The following is a 14,686-nucleotide window of genomic DNA, read 5'->3' as shown; positions in this document are numbered from 1 at the left end:
CGAAGGCAAGTTAATACACTCCAATAAACGCGTTTTACACCCATAGCAAAACGTGCAACATTTAGTGGCGACATCCTGACGGGACCCGGTTACAAGTGGTACCCCCACTCCGTCGAGGACCCTGAAATTTGAATTAGAAATCTGGTAAAGAAAAAGGAAAGAAATCACAAATATTCAAGGTGTTCAAAGGAATAAGCGTAATTCGGAAGTGTGTTTAGTGCATGCGTACTATCAGGGTTGTAAGGAAAACCTGAAAGCATTTTTGTTGCGACAAACTTTCGGTAGTTTTGTGAACGGAACATAGCGTAAGCCTTACCCGTTTCGTGAGACATAACCTCAACACCCCCTGTTCCTAAATTTAAAGTGAGTCAGAGAAAATGGCCATGCAGGCAATGGAACGCCTCATGAACCCAGAACGGTTTGTGGTCGCAGCGACCAGCAGTAGCCGAGTAGGTCAATGTCCCATGTGGGAGCTGGAACTCCGCAAATATCTGCAAGGAAAGGGATGGCCCCTTTGGAAAGAGTTTTGTTTGAATGAGGAGACAGGTCCCGGAAGTATAGGACATACTTGGTGGGAGAACCTCTCTCAAATTCACAAGAAAAACATGAGTAAAGCACGTAAGCCGATGGCGATTGTGTCCTGTTTGGCACAATTGCGAGGCACAGAGGAGGTCGTTCAGACGCTCCGGGCAGAATTAGAAGAAAGAAATAGAATGAGTAAAGTGGATGTCAGGGACATCGAAAAGGAAAATATGGATCTAAGAGGGAAGTTGGCAGAGAAAGGTAGAGAGGTAGATGATGCCAAGAGGGCACATCAGTCTTGTCTAGCCCATCTCAGCAGTTCCCAGACCCAGTACGAAAAGGCCTATCAGGACGTGCAACGTGCCGTCCTGATAAGAGAAGAATCAGAGAAGCAGGTAGAGGCTTTGCAGAGGCAATGCCCTGACCTTAAAGCAGCTTTGAGAGCACTCCATGCTGCCACCACGGAACAAAGACAGAGTACTGTCGACCACGCGAAATGCAGGAAACAGATTGCAGAGCTGCAATCGCTGCTTTCGGTGCAAAATGGGTTTCAAAGCACCTTTGGAACGCAGTTAGATGAGGAGAATGCCCCAGACTGGAAAGAGTTAAGTGAGACAGCGCAGCGTTATGTTCAGGGAACATGTGCGCCAGCAGCGCAGCAGAAAAGGCAAGCACCCCAACCCCCCACAGATCAGCTCGTTACCATTCCAATGAATCCAGTCACCACCCAGAGAAAAGCGACCACAGAAGGCGCACCCGATATAACTTACACCACCCCCTTAACTGTAACCCAACTAAGGGACGCGTGTGAGAAGATCACTCCGTTTCTCCCCACCGCAGACCCCCACCAGTTTTTCGCAAAGGTAAAGCAACAGGCTACCATGTACGGCCTGGACGAGAGAGAGCAGGTTAAACTCACAGTTCTGAGTTTGGACCAATCGGTTGTAGCAGCCCTCCCCGACCCACAGAACGTTGGCGGAGGCACCCTAGAGGAAATGCACACCTCCATTTTAGATGCCATAGGGTATAATCGAGGTGACCCCGTAGAAGGACTTAATAAGTGCCGGCAGAAGAAATCCGAGCACCCACAGCATTCGCCGGAAGGCTGTGGATCCATTTTAACGCAGTATTTGGCGATTTAAATAGAGCCCATTTGAACCGTGAAAATATGGTTAATTGGACGCGCACCATAATTTCTCATGCAACAGAAGCAGGACAGAGTGTTTGCAACAGCTATGACCCCTCAGAGGAGGCCCATAATGAGAAGTGGGTCCTGAAAAGATTGTCCCGCGCTTGGGAGCAATCAGTTCAGGGCAAGAGTAAAGTGAAATCCCCAGAAGAGGCTCAGGCTGCAGCAGACATACAGGCAGTGAGAGAGCACCAAAAACCCGCATGGGTGAATGAAGGAAAGAGCAGCCCTCCACAGAAGTCGCAGGAATGCTACAACTGTGGCCAGTTAGGACATTGGGCTAAGGAATGTAATGGACCCCAGAGATCACAGAGAGGCCAGCAGACAGGCACTCTGAACCGGAATAAAACAAAACCGATCCATAGTATAGGGATCCAGTCAGGACAGACCAATGTGGACGGAACGGACTGACGGTGTTCGGGCTCCCCCACTTGGGTCTGTGACACACTATGGGATCCATCAGGAAGACCGGTAGTCACGGCAAAGTTAAGAGGGAAGCCCATAGAGTTACTTTGGGACACAGGAGGCTCCCGCACCACAATTAACTCCACCACCACGGCACAAGCAGACACGTGGCCGACCACCTCCACCATCACACTTAGCGGTTTCACAGGACACTCGCAGCAGGGACATATCACAGCACCCGTAGCAATCCAGCTAGGGAACATTTCCACCAAACACCCCGTTGTTTTAGTAAATCTTCCCCGGACAGCAGAACACATCCTAGGGATAGATTTTATGAATGCACATAGCCTGTCATTCGACCCAGTGAACCAATGTGTCTGGCGAATGGCCAGATCGGACAGAGCACCCGCTACTCTCACAGTAGGAGAGTACGTTAACAGGATTAGTGCAGTAGGAGAATACTCATTTGACTTGACTACACTAAACACGGACAGACAAGTTAAGGCAGTACTGAACAAACATAGGACAGCATTTGCCAGTCACCGGCATGACTGCGGCAGGATGGCTGGACAAATTCACGTTACCGGACCTGACCCCAGACCACAAAAACAATATAGATTTCCCCTAGAAGCAGAGGGAGAAATAGAGAAAGTGATAGGTAGCTTATTGGAGCAAGGTGTGCTTAGAACAGTAGCCTCGACCAATAATGCCCCTATTTGGCCAGTGAGAAAGCCCGACGGATCATGGCGTCTGACCATTGATTATCGGGAACTCAATAAAGTAACCCCAGCAGTAGCCCCCACGGTAGCAACAAGTCCCGAGACCATGCTCAAACAGGGACTCAACTCCAAATATTTCACGGTTTTGGACATTAGCAATGGCTTCTGGTCAATCCCATTGGCAAAGGCGTGCCAGTACAAATTTGCCTTCACTTTTAAAACACAACAGTATACGTGGACATGCCTTCCACAAGGATTCCACAATTCCCCCTCCATTTTCCACCGACAGTTGGCGAATGGTCTAGAAAAATTTTCCCGCCCCGAATGTCTGGTACAGTATGTAGACGACCTACTACTGCAGACAGACACAAAGGCAGAGCACATTACGCTTCTGGCCGAACTCCTGGAACTTTTAACCGAGATTGGATGTAAAGTTAACCCAAGAAAGGCCCAGATTTTGGAAAATAAAGTGATGTATTTGGGAACAGTCATCACACACGGCAAACCCGCGAGATCGAATTCAAAAGAATTGATTCGATTGTCAAATTGCCCCTTCCCCAGAATGTTTCAGCCCTCCGGTCGTTTTTAGGACTGGTTGGTTATTGTCGGAACCACATCGACGGATTCGCGACAAAAGCCGCCCCACTCTCAGACCTCCTTAAGAAAGGAGCCCCCTGGGAATGGCTTCCGCAGCATACAGAGGCTGTGGAAGAGTTAAAGAAAGCCCTTAGCGCAGCACCCGCGCTACAAGTCCCAGACCAACTTTCCCCATATGCAATAGAGGTAGCGAGCACAGATCTGACCCTCTCGGCCGTGTTACTTCAGGAACGGCACGAGCAGCTAAGACCAGTGGCTTATGCCTCCCGACTGTTAGACCCAGTTGAACAAGGATTTTCAGCCTGCGAGAGGCACCTCCTTGCTGTCTTCTGGGCAGTTCAATATTTTTTGTACATTACCGGACTCAACCCCACCACCATTTTGACCGAGCACACCCCCACACAGTTACTCCTAGACGGTCGACTGAAGGACGGTTCAGTTAGCCAGATTAGGGCAGCTAGGTGGACACTACTTTTACAAGGACGGGACATTACAGTAAAACGGACCCGCACACACACATTTTTAGCCGACAACCTCCAATACCCAGGACAGCCCCATGAATGTGAAATTGTAGCCCCCTTACATAACACAGGACCCTTTATAGCAAAGACACCCCCCAGGAAGATAGGGAACCCCAGACAAAGCCCCCAACACACAGACACGTGTGGACCACTACGGATATACGTAGACGGTTCATCCACGGTTTTAGAAGGTGAGCGTATCACAGGATGCGGCATCTATGTCAAGGACGCGCAGGGGCGCGCTCTCGAAGAGATAGCTTTAAAATTACCAGGACACTTAGGCGCGCAGGCAGCAGAGCTCGCGGCCATAGCTTATATAATGGACCACCCCGATTCTTTCCCCAGCCCAGCGGACATATATTCGGACAGTCTATATGTCTGCAATAGTTTAACCGATTTTCTGCCCCTGTGGAGGACACGAGGTTTTGTCTCCGCAGATGGGAAACCCCTTCCATCAGCCCCTTTACTCCAACACATTTTAGAGAAAGCGAAGGACAGGACCTTCGGCATTATCAAAGTAAGAAGCCACCATAGGTCATCCCCCCCTGGGAATGTAAAAGCCGACGCACTGGCTAAGGCAGGTTCCAGGCGAGGACACTTGTGGACACCCCCAGCTAGCGCACCAGCTAGCGCCCCTGTGAGCGCAGTTCAAGTCTCACAGACCGATATTAAAGATCTAGTACAGGCACAGAAGCAAGATGAGGATCTCAGGGAGATTTTCAAAGGCAACTTTGTGCCACAGTATGACAAGTTCAGACACGCACTGACCACACATGAGGGTGTGATCATAAAGGATCAGCTTTATGTGGTCCCGCAGCAGGACAGGAATGAAATGATTGCTTTGTTCCATGATGGACACGGGCACCAAGGGACCGACGCAACCACGAGGCACCTCAGGCAGCTCTGTTGGTGGCCTAACCTAAGGACAGATGTAAGCCACTACATCGAGAATTGCCTTATTTGCGCCCAGAATAACCCGGAGAGGTATTCTAAAAAGGCACAACTTCGGCATACTCGACCAGTTAATGGCCCCTGGACAAACCTCCAGATCGACTTTATAGGACCATTGCCCCCTTGTAGGAATGGCTATAAATACGTTCTGGTGGTCATCGATACCTTTACCAAATGGGTAGAGGCATTCCCCTCTAGAACGAATACAGCTATGACAGCTGCAAAGATCCTGACCCACCACATCTTCACGAGATGGGGTTTACCCCGTAGCATTGATTCGGACCAGGGATCTCACTTCACAGGACGGGTCATGAAGAATGTCCTGACAATATTTGGCATAAAACAAAATTTTCATATTGCGTATCACCCACAGTCCAGCGGGATTGTAGAGCGCATGAATCGGACCCTAAAATCTACGCTTCGAAAAATGGTTCAGGAGAACAACTCCACATGGGATTCAGTGCTCCCATTTGCACTCATGTTCATCAGAAATACAGTTTCAACTTCCACAGGATACACACCACACACACTCATGACCGGACGCCCTATGAAAGGTACAGAATTCCTTTTAGGACTGGACATGACTAGCCCCGAAGTGACGGCCCTCACACACGAAAAGACAGTTAAAGACCTGGTTGAGACTGTGAGGTCTGCACAGATCGCAGCCGCAGTTCAGCTAGGGAAACGCCGTAGACAACGCACAGCATGCTTTAACAAGACCGTACACCCCACAGAATTCCAGGTTGGGCAACAGGTAATGCTATCTGTATACAACCCCAGCAGTTTTTTGGCACCAAAATATTCCGGCCCATACTCAATTTCGGATAAAATTAGCCCCTCAGTTTATAGGATAAAATATCCTAATGGTAAGACCGCGTGGTTCCATATCAACCAGTTAAAGGCATATGGAACACAGGCCAACCATGCACACCATGTCCTGCTAGACGCAGCAGAACACCTCACCCCACCCACTAGAGACACGTTTCCACCATCCCCCTCACAGACCAGTTCTTCGTCGGACTCGCCCACGACTCCGCCCACTGACCACGACAGACCACGCCCCGAAACGCCCACAAGCTGCCGCGGCAGAGACAGCGATGCAGACACTGACTCTGAGGACAGCCACAGCACACCACACTACAGCCCACATTGCAGCGACAGTGACTCCGACTACAGTGACCCCATGGAAGTCACTTACATTAAAAACCCAGACCCACCACCCGACCCCGACTACCCCGACAATACCCATTCACTTTTGGACCCAACACTCTGGCACAGGGACATAGAACATAGAACAGTACAGCACAGAACAGGCCCTTCGGCCCTCGATGTTGTGCCGAACAATGATCACCCCACTTAAACCCACGTAACCCGTATACCCGTAACCCAACAATCCCCCCATTAACCTTACACTATGGGCAATTTAGCATGGCCAATCCACCTAACAGGAGGGACAATTCGTACCGACTTGTCCGCAATGATGAAAGTGACCCCCGGTCACACAATTCAAAGATCTCATGCCTGATCCACACAAGGGTGTGGGATCCGGGAGAGCAGGACGACACGGTGTCTGAATCCCGATACGGCAACCCCTTTGTGACCCTGTTCACAGAGGCAGAGGAAAAGTGAGGTGTCCAGATGATGTAAAATAGGAACCGCTTGAGGGAAGCGATGTCCTTTCTGATGGAACCTGCACGCATGTTTGTTTGTCAGTTTATGTTTGTTTGTTATTATGTTAAGGGTTTGATTGCAGATCTTTTCAGCTGAAAGGATTGCGACCACCTCGCACGCACTTTAGTTTGTCTGCCGAAACCTCTGAGAACTTCAGTTGTATCCTCTGGTGAACCGACACGGTTTGCGACTTGTTCCCTGTTTTCAGATGAAGGAGCATCTTGGCTCCTCCATTGTTTTTAGGTGCCCCTCTATTCGGCGAATAGAGGCTGCAAATCCATGGTAAACACATTCTTGCCCGTTTAATCCAGGTTACTCAGGCAGTGGACAAACGGCACTGAGGACCCGCCCTGTCTGAGAACCCACTTTGGTCAGCCAAGCTCGGGTATGGCACAGCACGCCCTACCCGGGGATCCCATTCAAATCGTACCCGTAGCGGCCCATACGCAACCCATTCGACCTTTCGTTTCCAAGTTGTTTTCATTTTCCGTTAGGCAGCCCTTAGGCCGCCATCCCACATGCTATTTACATCCAGGAACATTCGGATGGTAAATGAGCAAAGCCTGCGAGACGGCTCGCAGGAGGAGAGTTGTTAGGTGTATTGTGTTCATTAAATTCGCTTTTGAAAAAAAAAATGAGGGGAGTCACAGGGTGTGACTTGGCCAGTCATTTTTAATGGGTCAATTGGAATTGAAAGACAGATACACTAACAAGTACGGATATTAAGCTGTATTGACAGATACTGTGCTTGATCCCATAGCTTTCGAAGGACGAAACAGAGATCACAGCAAGGATCGGCCATACAGGAGGAAGAAAAGAAGGAGAACAAAGATAAGATGATGGAAGCCCACTTATTGCTTTTAAATGTTATATTTGTATGTGTGGAAGCAAGACACGTTTCCCCCACAACCCCCACCGTAAATGTTTCACTTACAGCAACTCCCCAGTGCTCAGCTCTGATCAGTGAGGTTCAGACCTGGTGCACAAAATTTATGACATGGTACTCCATGTCATACGTGATTGAATCACTGCTAGTGATTGCGATCCTCGCCATACTTGTACAGACCCTCAGGTTGAGGAAGTGGAAGAGGAGAGCCTCCCGTTCCTGCTCCTCAACCGTCTATGGAGTTCAATCTCCCATCTTCGGTTTCCACCAATCCCCCCAGCCCCTCAATGAATAATAAAGCACTGTGAATAAAATAAAATATACCCATGTATTATATTGTCCTGAACTCGACTGCCGAGTCAGGAAATGTTATGTGATGTGGTATGAATGGATGAGGTTTAGTCTGTAATGAAATGTTTAAGTTAAGATAAGGATAATTGTGATAGGTAGAGGTTCCCGTTTGTGGTAATGCATGTCCCCTTTGACATAGCGCCAAGTAGAGATGTCAGTTAAAAAAAATTTTCTTCCCATAGTTTAAGGACAGAGTAGACGCTCAGGAGCTTGCCGAGGTCAGGGAACACAAAGAAGGCAACCCAGATGCACTCGAGGCAACGTACATAGGTGATCCTTCACAATATTTTGATTGTGAGGATCACAAGGAGGGAATGTAGCCACTGTAGCCACCTAAAATGGACACTGAACTAAACAAAATGGAGAATCGCTAAGACTGCAGGGAAAAACAGTTTAGCCAAGGCAAGCAGCCTGCAAACACTCATTAGCATTTTGCAAGCAGCAAAACCAGTTTCTGGCCAGGTGGAAGATCTCAAACCAAAGGTGATAATGGCAGAACGTTTTACATACTAATGAGGCAGTCCAGATCTAGGCACACACAATGGCAACATTTGGGTTTGAATAAGATACTTGAGTGGATGTCCAGACAGAGCGGCACCAGAAGTATCCACTATAGAAACCGCCCCCACCATCAAGAAAGACCCTCACATTGGAGGAATTCAAAAGATATCGATTGGAAGCGATCCAATCGATACCTGAAGGTAAAGCCCGCCCAGGAAAAGGCAAGGACATTGGGGACCCCTATAAAAGTAGACCCCCACACATGGTCCTGTCTGTTGTTTCGTGCTCCGGCTTTAACCAAGAACTTCGAACTGTATCCTGACTCCAGCCGTTGAGCACCAGCCGCCGAACCGTAAGTGCCAATACGACGCTCGCTACGCGAACCAAGCCCGCTAGACCCCCAGTGACCAGCACGCTTTCTGAAGGTTGCAGACCAAGACCGGAATGAAGGCCTCGCTCCCTGACCTTGCCTGTTCCTGTTTAGTTAAGTATTCTGATTGCTTAGCCTAGTCATAGCTTAGTCCCTTAGTGTGTGCTTGCGTATTTATTATAATTGTATAATAAATATTGATCGTTTGGAACTTACTAATCGGTGTATCGTTTTATTACTTTGAACCTGACCTTGGAATATTTGTGAGGTGTCTATACGGCATCTGGCGACTCCTGAGCTGAAAATACATACACAGAGCCTAGTAGTGTTAAGCACACGGCCTTTAACGAAGGCAAGTTAATACACTCCAATAAACGCGTTTTACACCCATAGCAAAACGTGCAACAATATTAAGAGGGTTCCCTGGGGAATAAATAATTAGAGACAACGTGTTCGGCTTAGCAGGATGAAGTAGTTAATGTGAACAACTAGGGGGTGAAGTACACAGTTGGTGAGGTTTTTTGAGTTAGTTTTTGGCTGGAAGGGGAGCTGAGAGGTTTTCTGAAGAATACAGTCAGAGATTCTGCATTATTGTGACAGGGGGGTCAGCTCTCTTCCTTTAAAGCAGTCTCAAAGGATCTCTCTTTCTCAGAGTGGAGTATCCAAGACATCTCTTTACAGCAAAGATTTCTGACCCTGATAATTGTACTTAAAACTGGATTGGGATCTGAGATAGTTTTGTTGTTTGAGTGGGAATAAAGATAGCAGTTAAGGGTTGTTCTGTCACTGTATTTATGAGCATTGTTTAATGGGTAATTGTAAGCTATTTTCTTGTGTGATGTTAAAGATATTTTAATACTGTGTTAGTAATAAGGTTTGTTTTAATATGCCATATCCCTATTTTGCATGAAATCCCTCCTGGAGCGAGGTATCCTTTCCTCACAGTGTTACAAAATAAAAATAAAATATTGGGGTTTCTGTCTAGTATCCTAGCAACTGTTTAGGTCTGGCCTGGCATCGTAATATTGAAACTAAGGTTGAAAAAAGTGGTTGTGACAGTTCAGGTGATGGAGTGTGCCAGCAAAAAATGCTGTTGGGCTCCAGAGTGTGGCTGAAGGGGAGGTCAACCAAATGTGGGTGATATGACTGGGAGGTCTACGGCAGGATAAATAGGCACGGCAGAGAAACAATCACGGTCCTTGGGACAGACTGGAGTCAAAGGACCGGGAAAAAAATGGGGCGTCGACCCGAGTCAGAAGGAGACTGCTATCATTGCGGGGGAGATTATCCCCAGGAGGCCTGTCATATTCAGGAGTTTGTGTCTTTCCGATGCGACCACAGGGGACATTATGCAAGCACGTTTCACCAATGAAAAAAAGAACAGCAACAGTCCACGGTGCCATTGAACATCATGGAGAAGAGCACTGTCGAAGAGGATGAAATGCATCCGTTGAATGCAGTCCAATTGAATAACTGTCTTAATGGTAGATGATAAACCTCACAAAATGGAAATTGACACTGGGGTTTCAGTAGGAGAGCAGACTTTCCAATATCATTGTGCAGGAACTCAGCCTTTAAGCTTGAAGAGTACTGCAGCCAAGCTTTCCACGTACACTGGGGAAACTTCGAAGATCCTTGGAATCACCAACACACCAGCGGCATACAAAAGGCAGGAGGCAAATCTGGCCTTGGTTGTCGTGAAAGGGCACTGGAGTGGAACTAATTGAACAGCTCTGTCAAAGACACAATACAGACAGCATGGGCCAGTGACCTTTAGTTTGGTAAGATTCAACAAAGTTAACCTACCTAAATCTACTGTGTGCTGGTGTGGCGTCTGTACAACTGAATTGATCGAATAGAAGGCCATGTGGTTTTGAAATTCAGTGCGGAATGAAGCTTTTGACATTCTCCCTGAAATCTTGTGCTGCACAATATGGAGTGTGCCAGCAAAAAATGCTGTTGGGCTCCAGAGTGTGGCTGTGTGTGGCACAATATCTGAGTGTGATTAAAGGGTGTTCCTTTACAAACAGTGCACACTCCTTATCAGCCAAGTCAAATCTACCATTGTGCATTTGCCAGTATTTGATTTGGAGACACTGAGCTGTGTACAATGCATTTCCATAAGTGACTTTGGAGTGTTATGGACAGAAGAAGAACTGAACTTCTCTATCCCCTCGCCATCTGTCCATATGCAGATGTATTTTTGAATTATTTTCAAAGTATGCCGTGGCGTGTTTCTCAAAACACTAAGTTTGTGTGATTTGATTTAATAATAACTCACAGCAAACACTATTCGTGATTAGCTCATAGAGTTATTGCAGTGGATTGTTCACAACCACACACACAAAACACATATTATGTGTATATAGCAAGACAGATAGAAAAGAGGGAGATTTGGCAACTATGGATAATAACAATTAAAGAACCATAGAAATGAAAAAGTGTAGAGATGTTTCCTTTGAGCGGAGTTCAGTTCAGATGAGTTCCTGGTTGGAAACAGCACCTGAAAAATCTTGAAAACAAATAAGGATGCAGCAAAATGAGGCTTCTGTTCCTAGATTGCTTGGCTGGTGATGGGAAGATACATTAAATATAAAACAGGCTTTGAAGAGTTGAGAGATGGTGGCTGGCTGTTTGGTTTGCTGGGTGTCCTGCTTTTGTTCTTTTCAGGTTGGAAGTAACCAACAGACTGTTCTGGGAGGCTAGAAATATAATATTAAAACTGTCCAAGAGGCTAGAGGCACATAGGCCATGTGATGCGGCTCATTAATTAATTCATTGCAGCTTCACAAGTAATTTCTGTGCCTCTGGCCAAGATCTATTATTTCCCTTCAGAGTGAAATGGTGGCTATTAACGAGTTTCGATGTTTCTGTTTTTGTCATTGCACAGGATCGGGTAACAATTCGTCTGTTGGTTTTCTAGTTTTGTGATTATAATGTGGCCTTACAATGGGGTGTGAGATTCCTTAAGGAGAGTGGGGGGGGGGACTTTTTTTATTTTTATCATTTGCTGTTGGAAGCTTCCAGAATAAATAATTCATCTTTAGCAGTCAACGTTTTATTCAGCAAAAGAGCAATCCATTTTAAAGTAGCAAAAGTAAAAGTTTTGATTTCTTTCATGTTTTATTGACCTGACAGGAGGAAGAAGATAAATGTTAATATCCTAATTGAATAAACACCGATGTCTAGTTAGAAGTTGTCTCTAGTAGTAGTACCTTCGCAGTATGTTGAAGGGAATTACAGTCTGAAGCAAATGTTATGGATTTTTCAGTACTGGCATAGGGCTTTTGCACAATGGAAGTGCAAATAGGGACTAAGGCAAGGGGATAGGTACATTTTACCGATATCTGTGATGGTCAGTTGTTGGCTGCTCATTCACTCTGCACCATGTCTACCATAGCTGTTATGAATCATGCAGGGACTAATCACATTGGCTGGAAGTGCGGAAGACCAATCTTCTGACCAATACTGAACTTTTCTTGTTCCAGTCCCTCTTTCCTCAGATTTTCAGCACTATATATGCTTCACCCAATCATGGAGGGTATGTGCCTAATTGTAGGCTTCTGACAATGCCCAGTATATGGGAGCTGACAGTTATACAGATACTTTCCCAAAAACTAATTTTCTATCTGTCACTGCAAGAAGATTTCCAATCTCAAACTGGTTGATCCCCAATGAACATGACATGTTTTAAGAATGCATTGTCTCAAACCATGTGAGCTTCGACTCTTTACGCTTAGTAATTTTAGGGGATGAATTTAATGTTTGCATCTGCCCCTCCTCCATTGGGTTGTAGGATCAGCTCAGCACTTACCATCATGTGCCCACTCATATTCAGATCATGGGCATCATTCCACACCAGTTGGGGTCCTGAGATATCAATAGACCCTGTTGATAGAGAGGCCTAACCGTGAATGCTCTTTCTGGCTCCACAGTAATTGGCCTTGCTCTAATCGTCAACCCTCTGTGGTCCTTCGCTGGGACCGCCAGCCTTACTGTTAACCATCCTCCATATCAGGCATTTTCAAAGTGGGGGTCACGACCCGCAGGTGGGTTGCGGGCACGTGTCGGGAGGGTCGTGGAGCCAGCCGTCGCGGAGGTTCCCTATTGCGGGAATTCACTCGCAGTACCCGCAGCAGCCAGCTTTTAACAATGCCGACTGCGAGCGGCTGTACAAATGGCGGCCACGAAGAGCTAAAAACTTGCATGCACAGTGCACATGCGAGCCTGCTCATCAGTGCGCATGAGGCCCGACAGTAGTGGGACCTGAACCCGGGGTCAAATTGCGATCACGGCATGGCGACAATTGACTGCGTGGGGATCACCGATGATGAACAAAGCTAAGATCTCGATCTGTTTTGCATCCCGAGAATTACTCAAATGATCTGGAGAAAGTATATATTCCTCATGGTTTAATCATGGACAGAACTGAACGTTTGGCAAAGGGTATAATGAAAGGCATGGGAAATCAGCACATCATCGCTGCTGTGTACTGAAGTGTGGCTATATGTTTTTTGCTGAAATTTTCGGCTACATTAAAGCAGTGAATCGAAACAGTGACCAGTCAATCCCAATGACGGTGGATTTCATACGCCTGAAGAGTTGCTGTCATGATCTGTCAAAAAGGGAGCAACTCAAAGTTGATGAACTGAGGTACGAAATCCATGCCTTCCTCCTCAGGAAATTGTTCTCTCTGGCTGATTCGCTTGCTGATGAAACTTGGGTGCTAACCATGTCTTACCTCTCCTCCTGTGAACCTGAATGGAGTGAGATCGTGAGGACCAAGCAGGGTCACCTTTCGCATTAAAAGTAAGAGAAAATGGTCGGTCGTGAAGTAAAAATGGTGGGTCCCGGTTGGTAAAAATGGGTCTCCGGAAAAAATGTTTGAAACACACTGCTCCACATAATAGACTCTCAGAGCTATCAGAATCTCTCTCTCCCCCTCCCCCCCCCCCCCCCCCCCCCCCCCCCCCCACCACCACCACCCTGCGAATGGCATGCTGCTCTAGCAATGCTGATGGCCCAACAAACATGACGACCGCTCAGAGCCGCACCTCCCACCCTACAGGCCCCTGTGTTCTTCCATCAGATAAATTGACGGACTCACTGGACAGAATTCTGTCATGGCCCCACCGGCATGTTTTATGGCAGGTGGTGGGGGTGGTGGAGAATTCGGTGGGAGGTTCAGAAATAATTTTTACTCCGCTATGATGTTCCTGTCAGATCTTCTACTGGTGCCCGCTATGGCGGATCAGGAAATCCACTGGAGACTGGTGTGAAACTGAGTTCCATCGTGCTAATGGGATGCAGATGAAGGTCCGTCCAGTCAGGTCCGATTCTCTGTGATGCCAGCGGGAAAACACGCCAGTCCAGAACACGGGCGGGATTCTCCGTTGCCCGTCGTAACGCGGGTTTCCGGCGAGAAAAATCGGTGTTAATCACTCCGGGCCTTCTTTAAGGCCGCTATTCTCCGTTCCCGGAGGGGCTAGCAGCTGACTGACGCGATACGCGTCAGTTTCACCAGCTGCGGAAGTGGTGAGACCCGGCGTGTTTTGGAGGAGGAGGAGGAGAGAGACAGACCCGGCATTTGGGGGGGGGAGACCCGGCATTTGGGGGGGGGGAGAGACCCGGCATTTGGGGGGGGGGAGAGACCCGGCATTTGGGGGGGGGGGGAGAGATCCGGCATTTGGGGGGGGAGGAGAGACCCGGCATTTGGGGGGGGGGGAGAGACCCGGCATTTGGGGGGGGGGGGAGAGACCCGGCATTTGGGGGGGGGGGGGAGAGACCCGGCATTTGGGGGGGGGGAGAGACCCGGCATTTGGGGGGGGGGGAGGGGGGGGAGAGACCCGGCATTTGGGGGGGGAGAGAACCGCGGCATTTAGGGGGGGAGAGACCCGGCATTTGGGGGGGGGGGAGAGACCCCCATTTGGGGGGGGGGGAGAGATCCGGCATTTGGGGGGGAGACCCGTCATTTGGGGGGAGACCCGGCATTTGGGGGGGGGA

The sequence above is a fragment of the Scyliorhinus canicula genome, chromosome 17 (assembly GCF_902713615.1).
Source record: "Scyliorhinus canicula chromosome 17, sScyCan1.1, whole genome shotgun sequence".
Lineage (NCBI taxonomy): Eukaryota > Metazoa > Chordata > Chondrichthyes > Carcharhiniformes > Scyliorhinidae > Scyliorhinus > Scyliorhinus canicula.
The sequence above is the reverse complement of the archived record's forward strand: the minus strand, read 5'-3'. Positions refer to the sequence as shown.